The sequence below is a fragment of the Muntiacus reevesi genome, chromosome 8 (genome assembly GCF_963930625.1).
Source record: "Muntiacus reevesi chromosome 8, mMunRee1.1, whole genome shotgun sequence".
NCBI classification, from domain to species: Eukaryota; Metazoa; Chordata; class Mammalia; order Artiodactyla; family Cervidae; genus Muntiacus; species Muntiacus reevesi.
This window is the reverse complement of record NC_089256.1, coordinates 78,934,334-78,951,735: the sequence shown is the minus strand read 5'-3', so window position 1 is coordinate 78,951,735 and position 17,402 is coordinate 78,934,334.

Here is a 17,402-nt window from a genome sequence, read left to right as displayed (position 1 = left end):
TTTTTGTGGACATAAGATGGAATTTATCCAGAAACTAAATGGTGTATTGAGTTGCTGCTCAACTACTACTTACTGAATATTTGACTTAATTAAACCAACATGATTACAAGGGTAGCTATTAAAGGAAAATTTTGGTGAAGTACAGGACTGTGTAATAGGCTACAATTCAGCTACAGAGTTCTGGCTGAGTCACTATTCTTTTTTAACCATTTTACCCTTTTTTCCCAAGTGTAAAAATGGGAATAATAATGGTTACCTGCCTCAAATGGGTGTTGTGAGGACCAGCTAGTTGACAGTTTTAAACTATTTTGAAGATGGAAAGTACTATAAATGCTCCAAGGAAAGTTTTTAAAGGCACAATGGAATAAAACTCTTGAACCATAGCATTAGGAAAGTAAGTACGTCTTTTAGGCTGGCAATCTTCAACCAATAAAGAATTCTATGGGAAATTAACTCCACAACATTCTTTATATTTTGCCTCTTTTCTACTTTCTCCTTCTGCAGCTATATTTTTGCCTAGTGATTCAATTCAACAAGAAAGTTTCTATTATGCCATATTTTCAAACAGATGTTGCTCATAAAGAAAGAAATGCAATGAAGAGTAGAAAACAGTCATTAATCATACAGGAAAATATAGTCTCTTCAATAGAGCACTATATTCAAAATTTATCAGAACTATTTTAAAATTCACTTTATCACTTGAAATTCAAGGGTATAGTTGTAGTAGCCTAGACGTAAAAGTTCACTTGTAGAAATACTCTTTGTAGAAACACTCTTTAATAATTTTTCTAAAACATAAACATCAGATCTGGGTCAGAACTTTATTTTTCAAAATAATTGCTTGCTGTGTTCTTCCAAATGCCAAATGAAATATTCAAAACTCTGAAAAAGAAATCACTTCCTCTAGTCATTCTGATTGAGAATATTTACTCATTTACATACCCTATGTTAAAAACAGCAATCCCTACACATATGCATGAAACAGAAAAACTGCATATTAGATAACTTTTGTGAGAAAGAAATGTTCATAAATAGAACATAATGACCAACTTCACATGTGCTTTAGCAAAGCTGAGACACATCTTCACTATTCTATGTTCAGCAATTTAAGATAAGACCATGAACCTGACATTCCAATCTTCACCAGAGAAAGAAAACTAAAAGCTAAGACTGGATTAAAAAAAAATTTTCTTCATAGAAATAAGCATTTATACATCATTAATTCACTGGTTCTTGCCATAAAGAGCATGTCAGACTTTAACTATTAGGTTTTCAACCTGGATGGTAAAGTTGAAGGGGCATGTTTCTTTCCTTTCTTTCTTTCTTTCTTTTTTTAATTGAAGGATAATTGGTTTACAGAACTTTGTTTTCTGTCAAACCTCAAAATGAGTCAGCCATAGTTACACATATAACCCCTCCCTTTTGACCCTCCCTCACTTCTCCCTCCCCATCCCACCCCACTAGGTTGATACAGAGGCCCTATTTGAGTTTCCTAAGCCATACAGCAAATTCCAGTTGGCTATCTACTTTACATATGTTAACATTAAGTTTCCGCGTTACTCCTTCCATGCATCTCACCCTCTCCTCCTTCTCCCCATGTCCACAAGTCTATTCTCTATGTCTGTTTCTCCATTGCTGCCCTGTAATTAAACTATTCAGAACCATTTTTCTAGATTCCATATATGTATGTTAGAATGTGACATCATTTATCTTTCTCTTTCTGACTCACTTAACTTGGTATGATAGGTTCTAGGTTCATCCACCTCATCAGAACTGACTCAAATATGTTCCTTTTTTATGGCTCAGAAATATTCTATTGTGTATATGTACCACAACATCTTTATCCGTTAATCTGTCGATGGGCATCTAGATTGCTTCTATGTCCAAGCTATTGTAAGTAGTGCTGAAATGAACAATGGGATATATCTGCCTTTTTCGATCTTGATTTCCTCAGGGTATATGCCTAAGAGTGGGATTGTCGATGGACAGGTCACTGTGGAGAGTTCTGACAAAATATGTTCTTCCACTGCAGAAGGGAAAGGCAAATCACTTCAGTATACCTGCCTTGAGAAACCCATCGACAGCATGAAAAGGCAAGAAGATAGGACACTGAAAGATGAACTCCCCAGGTTGGTAGGTGCCCAATATGCAACTGGAGATCAGTGGAGAATTAACTCCAGAAAGAATGAAGAGATGGAGCCAAAGCAAAAACAATACCCAGTTCTGGATGTGACTGGTGATGAAAGCAAGGTCCATTGCTGTAAAGAGCAATATTGAAAAGGAACTTGGAATGTTAGACCCATGAATCAAAGCAAATTGGAAGTGGTCAAACAGGAGATGGCAAGAGTAAACGTTGAAATTTTAGGAATCAGTGTACTAAAATGGACTTGAATGGCTGACTTTAACTCAGATGACCATCATATCTACTACTGTGGGCAAAAATCCCTTAGAAGAAAAGGAGTAACCATCACAATCAACAAAAGAATCCAAAATGCAGTACTAGGATGCAGTCTCAAAAATGACAGAATGATCTCTGTTCGTTTCCAAGGCAAACCATTCAATATCATGATAATCTAGGTCTATGCCCTGACCAGTAATGCTGAAGAAGCTGAAGCTGAATGGTTCTATGAAGACCTACAAGATACTTAAAAAAAAGATGTCCTTTTCATTATAGAGGATTGGAATGCAAAAGTAGGAAGTCAAGAAACACCTGGAGTAACAGGAAACTTTGGCCTTGGAGTCCAGAATGAAGCAGGGCAAAGGAGAATAGAGTTTTGCCAAAAGAATGCACTGGTCATAGCAAACACCCTATTCAACAACACAAGAGAAGACTCTACAGATGGACATCACCAAATGATCAACACTGAAATCAGATTGATTATATTCTTTGCAGCCAAAGATGGAGAAGCTCTATATAGTCAGCAAAAACAAGACTGGGAGCTCACTGTGGCTCAGATCATGAACTCCTTATTGCCAAATTCAGAGTTAAATTGAAGAAAGTAGGGAAAACCACTAGACCATTCAGGTATGACCTAAATCAAATCCCTAATGATTATATAATGGAATTGAGAAATAGATTTAAGGGACTAGATCTGATAGACAGAGTGCCTGATGAACTATGGAAAGAGGTTCATGACATTATACAGGAGACAGGGATCAAGAAAATCCCCAAGAAAAAGAAATGCAAAAAAGCAAAATGGCGTCTCTGGAGGCCTTTCAAATAGTTGTGAAAAGAAGAGAAACAAAAAGCAAAGAAGAAAAGGAAAGATATACACGTTTGAATGCAGAGTTCCAAACAATAGAAAGGAGAGATAAGAAAGCCTTCCTCGGTGATCAGTGCAAAGAAATAGAGGAAAACAATAGAATGGGAAAGACTAGAGACTCTTCAAGAAAATTAGAGATAGCAAGGGGACATTTCATGCAAAGATGGGCTCAATAAAGGACAGAAATGATATGGACCTAACAGAAGGAGAAGATATTAAAAAGAAGTGTCAAGAACATGGAAGAACTGTGCAAAAAAAGATCTTCACAACTCAGATAATCACGATTGTATGACCACTCACCTAGAGCCAGACATCATGAAATGTGAAGTCAAGTGGGTCTTAGCAAGCATCATTATGAACAAAGCTAGTGGAGGTGATGGAATTCCAGTTGACCGACTTCAAATCCTAAAAGATGATGCTGTGAAAGTGCTGCACTCAATATACCAGCAAATTTGGAAAACTCAGCAGTGGCCACTGGATTGGAGAAGGTCAGTTTTCATTCCAATTGCAAAGAATGGCAGTGCCAAAGAATGCTCAGACTACCACACAATTGCACTCATCTCACATGCTAGCAAAGTAATGCTCAAAATTTCCCAAGTCATGCTTCGACGAGACATGAACTGGGAACTTCCAGGTGTTCAAGCTGGTTTTAGGAAAGACAGAAGAACCAGAGATCAATTTGTCAACATTTGCTGGATCATCAAAAAAGTAAGAAAGTTCCAGAAAAACATCTATTTCTGCTTTATTGACTATGTCAAAGCCTTTGACTGCTTGGATAATGATAAACTGTGGAAAATTCTGAAAGAAACGGGAATACCAGACCACTTAACTTGCCTCTTGAGAAATTTGTATGCAGGTCAGGAAGCAACAGTTAGAACTGGCCATGGAACAACAGACTGGTTCTGAATAGGAAAAGGAGTACATCAAGGCTGTATATTGTCACACTGCTTATTTAACTTATATGCAGAGTACATCATGAGAAACGCTAGGGTGGAAAAAGCACAAGATGGAATCAAGATTGCTGGGGGAAATATCAATAACCTCAGATATGCAGGTGACACCACACTTATGGCACAAAGTGAAGAAGAACTGAAGAGCCTTTTGATGAAAGTGAAAGAGGAGAGTGAAAAAAGTAAGTTTAAAGCTCAACATTCAGAAAACTAAGATCATGGCATCCAATCCCATTGCTTCATGGCAAATAGATGGGGAAACAGTGGAAATAGTGGCAGACTTCATTTTTTTGGGCTCCAAAATCACTGCAGATGGTGCTTGCAGCCATTAAATTAAAAGATGCTTACTCCTTGAAAGAAAAGTTATAGCCAACCTAGATAGCATGTTAAAAAGCAGAGACATTACTTTTCCAAGATCCATCTAGTCAAGGCTATGGGATTTCCAGTAGTCATGTATGGATGTGAGAGTTGGACTATAAAGAAAGCTGAGCACCGAAGAATTGATTCTTTTGAACTGTGGTGTTGGAGAAGACTCTTGAGAGTTCCTTGGATTGCAAGGAAATCCAACCAGTCCATCCTAAAGAAAATCAGTCCTGAATGTTCATTGGAAGAGCTGATGTTGAAGTTTAAACTCCATTTGGCCACCTGATCCTAAGAACTGACTCACTGGAAAAGACCCTGATGTTGGGAATATCCTGAGGGCAGGAGGAGAAGGGGACGGCAGAGGATGAGATGGTTGGATGGCATCGCCGACTCAATGGAGATGAGCAACTAAACTGAACTGATCTGAACTGATTTATTCCTAGCTTTTTAAGGAATCTCCATGTCGTCTTCCATAGTGACTGTGTGTATGTATGTATTACATTCCCACTGACAGCGCAAGAGAGCTTACTTTTCTCCACACCTTCTTCACCATTTATTCTTTGTAGATTTTCTGATGATGGCCATTCTGACTGTTGTAAGATGATATCTCATTGTGGTTTTGATTTACATTTCTCTAATAATGAGTGATGTTGAGCATCTTTTCATGTGCTTATTAGTCATCTATAAGTCTTCTTTGGAGAAATGTTTGTTTAGGCCTTTTCCCCACTTTTACCCCCTTTTTGATTGTGTTGTTTGTTTTCCTGGTATCGAGTTGAATGTGTTGCTTGCATATTTTAGAAATTAATCCTTTGTCAGTTGTTTCATTTGCTATTATTTTCTCCCATTCTGAGGGTTGTATTTTCACCTTGCTTATAGTTTTCTTTGCTGTGCAAATGTTCTGTTTCTTTAGGTCCCATTGCTTACTTTTGTTTTTATTTCTGTTACTCTAGGAGATGGGTCATAGAGGATCTTGCTTTGATTTATCTCATCGAGGGTTCTGCCTATGATTTCCTTTCAGAGTTTTATATTTTCTGGTCTCACATATAGGTCTTTAATCCATTTTAAGTTTATCATTGTGTATGGTATTAGGAAGTGTTCTAATTTCATTCTTTTACATGTAGCTGTCCAGCTTTCCCAACATCATTTATTGAAAAGGCTGTATTTGCCCCATTGTATATTCTTGTCCCTTTTGTTAAAAATTCGGTACCAATAGGGGCATGAGTTTATTTCTGGGCTTTCTATTTTGTTTCATTGGTCTATATTTCTGTTTTTGTCCCAATACAATACTGTCTTGATGACTGTAGCTTTGTAGTATAATCTGAAGTCAGCAAGGTTGATTCCTCCAGCTCCATTCTTCTTTCTCAAGACTGCTTTGGCTATTCAGAGTCTTCTGTGTTTCCATATGAATTGTGAAAAATCTTATTCTAGTTCTGTGAAAACTGCCATTGGTAATTTGATAGGGATCATATTGAATTTGTAGATTGCATTTGGTAGCATAGTCATTTTTACAATATTGATTCTTCCTACCCAGGAACTTGGAATATCTCTTCATCTGTTTATGTCGTCTTTTATTTCTTTCAACAGTGTCATAATTATCTGTGTATTGTTCTTTTGTTGCCTTCAGTTTGGTTCAGTCACTCAATTGTGTCTGACTCTTTGTGAACCCATGAAATGCAGCATGCCAGGCCCCCCTGTCCATCACCAAATCACGGAGTTCACCCAAACTCATATCCATTGAGTCAGTGATGCCATTCAACCATCTCATCCTCTGTCGTCCACTTCTCCTCCTGCCCTCAATCGTTCCCAGCATCAGGGTCTTTTCAAATGAGTCATCAGCTCTTCACATCAGGTGGCCAAAACATTGGAGTCTCAGCTTCAGCATCAGTCCTCCCAATGAACATCCAGGACTGCTCTTCTTTAGGATGGACTTGTTGGATCTTCTTGCAGTCCTAGTATTCTGAAGAACACCACAGTTCAAAAGCATCACTTCTTCATTGCTCAGCTTTATTTATAGTCCAACTCTCAAATCCATACATGACTACTGGAAAAACCATAGCCTTGACTAGATGGACCTTTGTTGGAAAAGTAATGTCTCTGCTTTTTAATATGCTGTCTAGGTTTGTCATAACTTTTCTTCAAAGGAGTAAGTATCTTTTTATTTCATGGCTGCAGTCACAATCTGCAGTGATTTTGGAGCCCCCAAAAATGAAGTCAGCCACTGTATCCACTGTTTTCCCATCTATTTGCCATGAAGTGATGGGACCAGATGCCATGATCTTAGTTTTCTGAATGTTGGGCTTTAAGCCAACTTTTTCACTCTCTCTTTCACTTTCATCAAAAGGGCTCTTCAGTTCTTTGCTTTCTGCCATAAGGGTGGTGTCACCTGCATATCTGAGGTTATTGATATTTACCCCAGCAATCTTGATTCTATCTTGTGCTTCTTTCACCCCAAGATTTCTCATGATGTGCTATGCATTTAAGTTAAATGAGGAGGGTGACAATATACAGCCTTGATGTACTCCTTTCCCTACTTGGAACCAGTCTGTTGTTCCATGTTCAGTTCCAACTGTTGCTTCCTGACCTGCATACAGGTTTCTCCTTAGATAACATATTTCTCAAATATGTAATAGTGCATGATTAAAATAACAAGCAGAAAACCCCAAAGTCCAAAATGTATTTACTTATTAATAATGAGTAAGCTTATTTACATTTATTAAGAGTTTTCATCTTAAATCTGTAGTAGTAGTGTTTATGGAAAGTGTCTTCTGTTTTTAAAGATTAGTGAGATGTTCATTAGATACTCAGTAAATACAAGTATCACTGGCTTTATATTAATAAAATTTCATCTTACCCCATTTTGCTTTTACAAAATGCCAACATTAGTGCTGTTTACATTAAATATAAAAAAAATCTGAAAGGAATTTTTGCTTTTATGAAAAAGGATGATACGTGAAATAATGTTTAGTTTTTTTTTGCACTGTGTCTTTAAAAGGCCGTGCAAACTCCTGACAGCAGTGAGATTTACACCACCAAGGTCTTTCCCTGGCATCCATACTTAGTTGTTGTTGCTATTTAGCTGCTAAGTCATGTCCAGCTCTTTCTGACTCTATAGACTGTAGGCTGCTAGGCTCCTCTGTCCATAGGATTTTCCAGGCAAGAATACTAGACTGGGTGGCCATTTCTTTCTCCAGGGGATACTCCCAAGTCAGGGGTCAAACCAGTGTCCCCTAAATTGGCAGGTAGGTTCTTCATCTCTGAGCATCCGGGGAAGCCCATTTATACTCAGTGATCAGCTTAAAGTCACCATAGCTTTAAATTGAGCATCTGTGTTTTATGTTGATTTATTTTGTGCATTTATTAGCAAGATGTGTCCTAAGGCAAATTCTTGTTTGTTTCATGCCATTCAGAGTTATGAAGATTTCATCGGAACTCTCTACCTTCAGATAGTGAGAGAAACCTATACCTAGATATTAGGTAGGCAACAAGAGGAGGACATTAGAATAATGTGATCATATACCTAGCAGTCAGTAATTTAGTTGGGAATAAACTATTAATAGATATAGCAACAAATAAATAATAAATTGTGTTGGTGACTCTGGCACAAGAATGTGATGTAGGGAAACTAGAAACAAGCTTTGTTAAGAAAATGGGCTTCAGAACAACTGCAATGAGTTTGATGGGTTGATGAGTTTAATGGATATTTCAGGTAATGAGTGAAAACAAATTGTCCTCCATGGTTAAATTTATTCTTAAGTTTATTATTCCAATGGATATAGTTTCTAATGGAGTTTTCTTAGTTCTTTTTCTGAGGAGAAGAGGAAACATATATCAATCTGAATGTAGAGTTACAAAGAATAGCAAGGAGAGATAAGAAGGTCTGCCTAAGTGAAAAATGCAAAGAGATAGAGGAAAATAAGAGAATGGGAAAGACTAGAGATTTCTTCAAGAAAAATTAGAGATATCAAGGGAAGCTTTTATGCAAAGTTGGGCACAATAAAGACAGAAACAGAATGGACCTAACAGAAGAAGAATATATTATAAGAGGTGGCAAGAATATACAGAATTACTATATAAAAATATCTTAATGACCCAGATAACTATGACAGTGTGATTACTCACCTTGAGCCAGACATCCTGGAGTGTGAAGTCAAGTAGGCCTTAGAAACCATCACTATGAACAAAGCTAGTGGAGATGATGGAATTCCAGTTGAGCTATTTCAAATCCTAAAAGATGATGCTGTGAAAGTGCTGTACTCAATATGCCAGCAAATCTGGAAAACTCAACAGTGGTCACAGAACTGGAAAAAGTCAGTTTTCATCCCAATCTCAAAGTAAGGCAATGCCAAAGAATGTTCAAACTACTGCACAGTTGCACTCATCTCACACACTAGCAAAATAATGCTCAAAATTCTCCAAGCTAGATTTCAACAGTACATGAACTGTGAACTACCAGATATTCAAGCTGGATTTAGAAAAGGCAGAGGAACCAGAGATCAAATTGCCAACTTCCATTGGATCATAGAAAAGGAAAAAGAGTTCCATAAAAACATCTACTTTTGCTTCATTGACTATGCTAAAGTCTTTGACTGTTTGGATCACAACAAACTATGGAAAATTCTTCAAGAGATAGGAATGCCAGACTACCTTACCTGTCTCCTGAGAAATCTGTATGCAGGTCAAGAAAAACAGTTAGAACCTGACATGGAACAATAAATTGGTTGCAAATTGGGGAAGGAGTACATCAAGGCTGTATATTGTCACCTTGCTTATTTAACTTATATGCAGGTTGCATTACGAGAAATGCTGGGTTGGAGGGAGCACAAGCTGGAATCAAGATTGCTGGGAGCAGTATTAATAACCTCAGATATGCAGATGACACCACCTTATGGCAGAAAGTGAAGAGGAACTAAAGAATCTCTTCATGAAAGTGAAAGAGGAGAGTGAAAAAGCTGGCTTAAAACACAACATTCAAAACAGTAAGATCATGGCATCCAGTCACATCACTTCATGGCAAATAGATAGAGAAGCAATGGAAACAGTGACAGACTTTTCTTTTCTTGGACTCCAGAATCACTGCAGATGGTGACTGCGGCCATGAAATTAAAAGACTTTTACTACTTGGAAAAAAAGCTGTGATAAACCTGTACAGCATATTAGAAAGCAGAGACATTACTTTCCAAAAAAGGTTCATCTAGTCAAGGCTATGATTTTTCCAGCAGTCATGTATGGATGTGAGAGTTGGACTATAAAGAAAGCTGAGCACTGAAGAATCAATGCTTTTGAACTGTGGTGTTGGAGAAGACTCTGGAGAGTCCCTTGGACAGCAAAGAGATCAAATCAGTCAATCCTAAAGGAGATCAGTACTGAATATTCATCCAAGGGATTGATGCTGATTCTGAAGCTGAAACTCCAATACTTTGGCTACCTGATGCAAAGAACTGACTCATTGGAAGAGATTCTGATGCTGGGAAAGACTGAAGGCAGGAGGAAAAGAGGACGGCAGAGGATGAGATGGTTTGATGGCATCACCGACTCGATGGACATGAGTTTGAGCAAGTTCCAGGAGCTGGTGATGGACAAGAAAGACTGGCGTGCTGCAGTCCATAGGGTGGCAAAGAACTGAACATGACTGAGCAACTGAAATAAACTGATAACTAAGATAAAGTGACAAAATAATAAACCAAAAATCTTCTTGCATTTCATTATAAATATGTTTGTCAACATAGAACCTAAATTTGAAAGCATAAAGAAGTAAGAAGCTTAACTTTCAAATTTTTGTTTTGATAATTGTAAAGATAATGAATAATTAATTATTTATTATTCTTCAGTTTCATTTCATTTTCCTTGCACTAAATAGGTTCAGGATTGTGATCATGCAGAAGTTTTGATTTTATTATTATCATTGTTAGTAAAAATTGTATTAGTTGTAATATATTTTTCTAGGGATACCAATACTTTTCAGTAACATCTGGTTAAAGGTCTGTTTTCACACACATTATTTCAATTAGCCTCAATAAGCAAGGTGTTTGGATGGGGCACATATTATTATTTTTATTTTATACCTGGGTAATCACTAATCAGTGATACTAGATAACTCTATGTCACCCAATCATTACAGAACTAGAGCATTTTAAATTCTCATTTATTTTATTCCACCACCTTGCATTTTTTCCTGCTGCTTTGCTTTCACTTGAGACCTCTTTTCCTCCTTTAATCTCTGGCCATAATTAAAATTTATCATTGAAATATTGAACTTGTCCAAATTCATTATTGACCTAATTGAGAATAAAACATCTATCTTAGCTTAAATTGCTGAAATTCTACTTTATATTCAACTTGGGCATAGAAGAGATGTATTAGATAATTTAATTATTTCCTTGCATAAACATATTCAGTACAATATAGCCTGATAATTTCCATCACTCTTCTGATTAAAGGGAACTTAGAAGCAAAGATAAATCAAAGGAATAATTTTCAAAGTTTTCTGGAAGTCATATTTTAACCTATGTATGTCTCTGAAACTTGGCGTAAATTGTTCTATGCTTTCCTAACTAATAGCAAGTTCAGATAATTAACAATTGTGTTACTATATAGAGAAATTTTTTTCTTCATTCTTCATCTGTTTGACTAAACAATATTAATGCCAAACATTAGCTCCTAATACAAGGGTTTCAAATAGTATTACCTAGTATAAAATTGGAATTGTCACTCTAAAGTATCAGACTTCAACTACTATATAAATGGTAAAGAAAAAAATGGCAAAAAAAATAACTTCCATAGAAATAAGCTCCGCTTCCCTCATGTAACAAAAATAACATCCCCCAAAAAAGAAAAGCAAAAAAACAAAATGGCTGTCTCAGGAGGCCTTACAAATAGCTGTGAAAAGAAGAGAAACAAAAAGCAAAGGAGAAAAGGAAAGATATACCCATTTGAATGCAGAGTTCTAAACAGTAGAAAGGAGAAATAAGAAAGCCTTCCTCAGTGATCAGTGCAAAGAAATAAAGGAAAACAATAGAATGGGAAAGACTACAGATCTCTTAAAAAAAAAAAAAGAAAGAAAGAAACTAGAGATAACAAGGGGACATTTCATGCAAAGATGGGCTCAATAAAGGACAGAAATAGTATGAACCTAACAGAAGCACAAGATATTAAGAAGAGGTGGCAAGAACACATAGAAGTACTACACAAAAAAGATCTTCAGGACCGAGAAAATCACAATGATGTGATCAGTCACCTAGAGCCAGACATCCTGAAATGTGAAGTCTTGTGGTCCTTAGGAAGCATCACTATGAACAAAGCTAGGGGAGGTGATGGAATTCCAGTTGAGCTATTTCAAATTCTAAAAGATGATGCTGTGAAAGTGCTGCACTCAATATGCCAGCAAATGTGGAAAACTTAGCAGTGGCCACAAGACTGGAAAAGGTTAGTTTTCATTCCAATCCCAACAAAAGGCAATACCAAAGAATGCTCAAACTACTGCAAAATTGTACTCATCTCACACGCTAGCAAAGTAATGCTCAAAATTCTCCAAGCCAAGCTTTAACAATATGTGAACCGTGAACTTCTAGATGTTCAAGCCGGTTTTAGAAAAGGCAGAGGAATCAATGATCCAATTGCAGACATCTGTTGTATCATTGAAAAAGCAAGAGAGTTCCAGAAAAACATATATTTCTGCTTTATTGACTATGCCAATGGCTTTGACTGTGTGGATCACAAAACTGTGGACAATTCTTGAAGAGATAGGAATACCAGACCACTTGACCTGCCTCCTGGGAAATCTGTATGCATGTCAGGAAGCAACAGAACTGGACATGGAATCACAGACTGATTCCAAATAGGAAAAGGAGTACATCAAGGCTATATATTGTTACCGTGATTCTAAAACTATGCAGAGCACATCGTGAGAAACGCTAGGCTGGATGAAGCAAAAGCTGGAATCAAGATTGCTTGGACAAATATCAATAACCTCAGATAAGCAGATACCACCCTTATGGCAAAAAGCAAAGAAGAACTAAAGAGCTTCTTGATGAAAGTGAAAGACAAGAATGAAAAAGTTGGTTTAAAGCCCAACATTCAGAAAACTAAGATCATGGCATCCAATCCCATCACTTCATGGCAAATAGATGGGGAAACAGTGGAAACAGTGGCTGATTTCATTTATTTGCGCTCCAAAATCACTGCTGATGGTGACTACAGCCATGAAATAAAAAGACACTTACTTCTTTGAAGAAAAGTTATGACCAACCTAGACAACATACTAAAAAGCAGAGACATTACTTTTCCAACAAAGGTCCATTTAGTCAAGGCTTTGGTTTTTCCAGTAGTCATGTATGGATATGAGAGCTGAACTATAAAGAAAGCTGAGCACTGAAGAATTGATGCTTTTGAACTGTGGTGTTGGAGAAGACTCTTGAGAATCCCCTGAACTGCAAGGAGATCCAGTCAGTCCATCCTAAAGGATATCAGTCTGAATGTTCATGGAAGGACTGATGTTGAGGCTGAAACTGCAATACTTTGGCCACCTGATGCAAAGAGCTGACCCATTTGAAAAGACCCTGATTCTGGGAAAGACTGAACGCAGGAGGAGAAGGGGACGGCAGAGGATGAGGTGGTTGGATGGCATCACCGATTCAATGGACACGAGTTTGAGTAGACTCTTGGATTTGGTGATGGACACGGAGTGCTGGCATGGTGCAGTCCATGGGGTCGCAAAGAGTCGGACACGACTAAGCGATTGAGCTGAACTGAACTGAATGTAAATATCTTGAACAGAATTATTAAATTACCATAAACACAGTCATGTCAGAAACAAGAAAAATAATTCTAAAATCATAAAATTACTCAAGCAAGAATTAGCTAACATCTGACCAAAGTTATTAATATAATCGATAAATGTATGTTTCTTTCACAAGGACCCTATTTAGCTCTGGAAACATCAGAAAAGCATATTTGGCACAAGCTCCTTTAAGCATCAAGACACTTGAACTGCTTTAGCAAATGGAGAAATCCATGTTTTCGGTACGAATGAATCAGTTTGCCTCGGTAGAATGATGCTTTTACACATTCAGATCACAGTGACTTTTTTTTTTCTGATTCTATGCTTATCAAACACATTTATAATTGTAATTTGACTTTCAGTCTAGCATATGTACAGATAGCATCTTAGCTATATTTGGGCTTTCAATGTAGCATAAGAGAGAAAATTGCTGATCCACCTTTGAATTCAGGCATTAAACATCTGTCTCTGGGGGCTTGGTTAATGTGAGCCTGAATTTGTGAGACAAATATATTCTTAGTGTGTTGATGCATCCAGTCCTTGTGCTTGCCAAGGCTAAAGAACCGACTGCAGGCAGCTGCAATGAACACTCAAAAATAATGAGGACAGATGAAGCATCCTGGAGAGAGCCAATGCCTCTCCTGCAACCCACATGCTCATGGCAACTTTTATTTCAATTTAAATATTTAGCATTTACTGTGTATCTATAATCATGATAGTAGTTCCTAAGAATTCAGAGTTAGAATATTTGGGGGTTTTCCAAGGAACTTAAAATCTCATTTATAAAATAATTTTATTCTTATTCTAAGGCAATGATTAAGAGTTCTAAATATGAAAGACAATAGTGTGTTAAAATTAGAATGTCAATCCCTTTATTTTACATCAACATGTAGGAAGAAAGCTTTGCCATTCTATTTCCATACAGTTAAAATAATACGATCATCTTAAATCATATTTAGTAAATTTTCTTTTAAAATTCCTTTAAAATGGCTTACTTTTGAACTTAGAACAAAACGTAGTATCTTTAACATGAATTTGCACTTTATGCCTAACTGTCCATGTCCAGCTCACACTGCTCTCCCCCTTTATAATCACCCTCTGATTTCAATCACCTTCTTTGTGTCTTAGTTCAGATTCCCTAGAAATGACTGAAAAAGAAACATGTGCTTAGGAGGTTTATTGTGGAGCTCTGAGTGTGCGTGCTTAAGTTACTTCAGCCATGTCCAACTCTTTGTGACCCTATGGACTGTAGCCCACCAGGCTTCTTTGTCTATAAGATTCTCCAGGCAAAAATACTGGAGTGGGTTGCTATGCCCTCCTCCAGGGGATCTTCCTGACCCAGGGATCGAACCTGCATCCCTTACGTCTCCTACATTGGCAGGCCGGTTCTTTATCACTAGCATCACCTGGGAAGCTCGTGTAGTTCTACTGGAGCTGAAAGACAGTGAAGGAAGAATTCTTTTAAAATTCTTTCATAGCAGCTATACTTTTTTATATAAAATTAGCAAAGTGTGTAATTATATTTTTCTTGTGTAGTTTTGTATTTAGTATTGCTCTACTTCATTTGTATTATATTACAATATTGAAGAGTACAGTTTTTGTCACATCTAGATAGTAGCACAGATCCCCCCCACCCCCCACATGACTTAAACTTCACAGATATTTAATAGATATCTTTAAATAAATGAATGAGTCATGGTTATTTTTTCCCTTTGGCCTCAGTAATTGCTGACACTTCCTACTCACTATAACGATTTAGATTTGACTCTGTTTTTTCTTATGAATTGTGGGCTCTTTGTATTAGAATTGTTTCTGATATTTTAACACAGATGTTCTCCAAGTGGGATGCCAGTACAATCACCTGCAAGGCTTTTTAGGGTTCAGAGAGCATAGTCCCACTCTGAGAGTTCTACTCCAGTACATCTATTAATAGGTAGTTTTTTCTGCTGTTCAGCCGCTCAGTCATGTCCAACTCTTTGCAACCCCATGGACTGCAGCACCCCAGGCATCCCTGTCCTTCCTTCACCATATCTCCTGGTTAGGACACTGTATTTGCACTGATGTTGATACTATTCTTTCAGGAATGGCTCTGTAAGAATATTGTCCTAGGGAAACTTTCAGATGAATACAGGGCTCCTTAGAGTAATTTAGGTGATATTCTTATCCTTTTCAAGCCATTCTGTGGGATAGCACATGGGTCACCATTTGTCCGATGACCAGAGTAGATGATATGAAATGTCTCCACTCATGTAGTAAGTCAGGGAAAAAAGAGTAAATGACTCCTTCCTCCACCTTTTGTTTCATTTAGACCCTCAAAGAATTGCATGAGGCTCATCCACAATAAGGCTTTCCTGGTGATTCAGATGGTAAAGAATCTGCCTGCAATGCAGGAGACCTGGGTTCTATCTCTGGGTTGGAAAGATTCTCTGGACAAAGGAATGGCAACCCACTCCAGTATTCTTGCCCAAAGAATTCCATGAACAGAGGAGCCTGGTGGGCTACGTACGGTCCATGGGGTCGCAAAGACTAACACTTTCACTTTCTTTTCATCCATAATAAGTAGAGCCATCTACTTTACTCATTCCACTGATGGAAATGATGAACTTACCTGGCATACTCTCACAGATACACAAAGAAATAATGTTTAATCTGAACACCCCCATAGCCTGTCCCAGTTGACACATGAAATTAACCATCACAGCTACTTAGCAACAAAAAGTATTTAATGAATATAAAAAGAGTTTATCTTTACCTGATATGCATATCTTTATTTGGACATTCAGAAATCTAAGCTAACTCTAAGCAATTTCTCTCCTTGTATATTTTTGGAAGCTTCAGTTAATTCTGAACATTAGTCTTCCAGACACTGCCCCTATACTAATTCATCATTCTATATTAAATTGAGCATTGACTCTGTGCCTCATTCTAGAGCTTTCTTTTCAAAATATGAATTCATCAAAGAGTAGCCTACCTGCCATATTTGGTTCTGAGGTTTTTCAAATCGTCTTTATCCTGGCTGTATGTGATCATTCAAAAACTATTTAAGTCTCTCCAAGCCTTCTCTCCAATTGTTCTTTTTAAAACTTCAAGGTCCTTTTTCTTTAGAATTTTTAAATTAAAAAGAAAAAAAATTAATTAAAAAGAAAAATTCTAACTAATGAACTTGTTTGTTTCTGTCAACTCACCTCCACTTTGTTTATCTTAACCTTACATTTCTTCTAAGATACCTATAATTTCACTTCACCAAGTCTCTCCTTATAAAGAGAGAAATAGCTCTTCCTCTTGTTATATTTTTATCCTGAGAGGGAAGCAAATCCTTTTTGTTTATACAAAAAGGTTTTGATTATGTGGGAAGATACTTGGTAGAAGTAGGAATGAAATCAAGTGGCTCTTACTAAATGGATAAAGTAAGGAGTAGTTCAGTTATGAATTGAATCATCTCAGTAAATAAGAGTTAAAGCATCAGTAAAATATATCAATGTATTAATAAAATATTAATATAATGACTTGATGGCAAAAATTAATCTAGATTACATTCTAGGATCAAGACAATTTCTATTTGCTTTCATTTTTATCCTATTTAAAACATCTTTAGTGTTAAATACTACTGTAGCACTCTAGTATTCTTGCCTGGAGAATCCCAGGGACAGAGGAGACTGGTGGGCTGCCGTCTATGGGGTCACACAGAGTTGGACATGGCTGAAGAGACTTAGCAGCAGCAGCAGCAGCAGAACTTTTTAGTTCAAAGAATTAACAATAAATATTAAATTTTAAATACTACTAAATGATAAAGTATATTTTTAGATATATTTGAAATGGTAAATGTGTACTTAAGCTACAAGAAAACTAGGGAAATTAAAGTAAAAATTATCATAAGATTGATTAATAAACTTTTTTAAAATAATCCTGATGACTGATTATTTGCAATCCTTGTTAGCAAGAGTTGAGGGAAAACTGGCTTTAAGGAACCAATTTGAAAGTATTGCTCTTATTTGTACACTATTTTTAAAGAATAACGATTAGATTTAGAGATCTCTGTGAACTGAACAA